The sequence below is a fragment of the Humulus lupulus genome, chromosome 7 (genome assembly GCF_963169125.1).
Source record: "Humulus lupulus chromosome 7, drHumLupu1.1, whole genome shotgun sequence".
NCBI classification, from domain to species: domain Eukaryota; kingdom Viridiplantae; phylum Streptophyta; class Magnoliopsida; order Rosales; family Cannabaceae; genus Humulus; species Humulus lupulus.
Window position 1 is genome coordinate 142,090,795 of NC_084799.1, and position 2,545 is coordinate 142,093,339.

Consider the following 2,545-nt stretch of genomic DNA (forward strand, 5'->3'; position numbering starts at 1 on the left):
AAATATTATTTTCTCTCATCATCCAATTATAAAAAAACCACTAAGAAAACAAATGAAAAACCTCAAATTTACTCAGTTTTAACTCAACTGAGAATTTAAAAAAAATTAATTAGCAAATAGATCTTGGGAATTATGAATTATGGATCTAAAAGCATTAGAAACAAAATTACTACTAGAAAAGAACAAAGAAGAAAAAAATACACAAAGTAAATGGGAGTTAACTATAAATCATTCTATAAATATATATATATAAAAATATTTTTATTTCTTTTTACTTATTTCCATTTTGTTTTTAAAGATTGTTTGCATAATCATCAAGATTCTCGCTTTCCTGTTTGTGAAAAAGTCACATCTCTCTATCTCGATCAAAAGCTCAGTACTTGCTAATAAGATGCCATTTCAATCTAAGCAACAAAATTTCCTAAAGGAATAATCACAGATCTGCCATTAGTCAGCTTACTAGCTATAGCAAACTTTTCTTGTTGGCCTTTGAGAGCAATAACATGAATGACCTGACAAACACATAATAATAATAATAAAATATAACTGCAAGAAAAAAAAAATACACAAATATTATCCTAATAAATAATCCTTAAACTGAAAAAATAATTTAATATTAGAATATAGTAAACTCACCTGACAAACCAAGTGAATCAAGATGATCAAAGGTATAGATCGAAGAAAACAAAAGAGGAATCGAAACCCAGTTGTTGAGAGGGCAAAGGGCACTTTTGAGTCTTCGCATAGTATAGTCATCAGTTCATTGCCGATGCAGCATCATCAAGATTCTCACTATCTAAACAGCTTCGGCACCGACAAAATTTGGAATGATTAGAGCCATATTTTCTCTCACTCTCTCGATTCGCCGGCGTTTATATGCATGTGAATCTTGATGATGCCACACCAGCAAACGATGACTGCAGAATCGGTTAACTTCTTCTTCTATAGAAATTTATGCATATATATATATGTGTATGTTACAGATTGAGCCCAGAAAATGTGAAGCTTATAACAAGAAAAATATGATAAAATGATATTAATTAATTAATAAATAAATAAGTAAAAGAAAAGGAATTAAGAATTAATAATAATTTGTGATTTCATGTGCAAAATGAACAGAGAAGCCCACGGTAGGAGATGACGTGGCGTCTTATGAGTGGCTAAAACGTCAAGTGATTACTTCGAAGGAAGACTGTTGTTCTGTTCAACTCGACTCCGAGAACAAAAACAAAACCCTATTCGGTTTTTTTTTTAATTTCGAAGAAAGTTTCTACAACTGGATATGAGAAAAGTTAAGCCTAGAGCTCAGATTAATCAAGCGAAAATAAATACACTTTTGTAATGATAGAGTAGTTCCGAATAATAAGAAAATCACAGTGAATGCTAAGGGATATATTAAAAATGACAAAATTCAGAAAATATATATATATACACATATATATATATGTACATACAAGAGCTTTGAGGCTGTTTGAGACCAAAAAGAAAAAATGATAAAAGCAATAGAACGAAGAAAAGATAAATTTAGGAATAATAATAAACTATGAAAATAGATGAAGAAAAGCACAGCATGGAGATCCATCTTCTTGTTCCCATAATAAGACTAATATATAAAAAGAAATTAATGGTGAAAAAAAATAAATAAATAAAAAGTTAGAAAGCTCACACAAAAGGTAATATTTAGGAGACTAGTGGTCCTGTGGAGATGAATGGAGTTTGTTTGAATATATATTTATATAGATACATACACATCATCATACATATATATATATAAAGATATAAGTGACCCAGGAAGTTTATTTGTTTGTCTGAGTTTTACTCTCTACGCATTCTTATTGGTTAATGCTTAGCTGTACAGTACTACCTCAATATGGCCGCAGTTACACATCGCCATCTTCAGTAAACCCTAGCGTTTTTATAATTTTTAAATTCTTCTTTCTTTCCCTTTTATTCCATTATTTTCAATAATATATATGTAAGGGTGGATGTGTGGTGAGCTATCCCCTTGTGTACTTACCATGGACTCTCATTTTTAAAACCACAAATTTCTAATCGTTTTACTGTACCTTGCTAGTTTGTGTTTGGTGTACATATCAGCCAAATCTGTCCAACAACTAATTCAATTACTGCTAATACTGTAAACAAAATTCAATCTTTATTAGGAAAAGTACTATGAAGGCGGCGAATAATGTTACTGATTGCGAAATTAATTTGACAATTTTATCTATAGGAATATGAGAGTGAGTCTAAATTATGGTTCATTAGTCTAAATTTGTTTTTAATTTTTTTAACACTCTTATTGGTTATGCATATCATTTGTTTGGGATGCAATAAAAAATCAACAAAATTTCGTTAAGATTTTTCTGACTTTTCTGATCGACTACGATTTTTTTTATTATTATGTATATGGGTATTTTACCTACATATTTTCTCTCTATAGACATCTTACTAAAGAGTTTCAACCAGTCCAGGCCACACATTTTTTGTCATAATCAATCCAATCCGCACTCCCATTCAAAAACCAATGAAAATAGTGCTGGTTGAA

General features: G+C 30.0%; 1 long non-coding RNA gene across 1 annotated transcript; it reads right to left on the reverse strand.

Moving 5' to 3' along the window:
- Positions 1 to 246: 246 nt before the first annotated feature.
- On the reverse strand, positions 247 to 1,890 carry LOC133788673 (uncharacterized). The gene is made up of 2 exons (XR_009873335.1): positions 637 to 1,890; positions 247 to 512 (listed from the first exon to the last, which is right to left on the reverse strand). It is a non-coding gene; the product is annotated as an uncharacterized LOC133788673 (long non-coding RNA).
- Between the last annotated feature and the right edge of the window lie 655 nt (positions 1,891 to 2,545).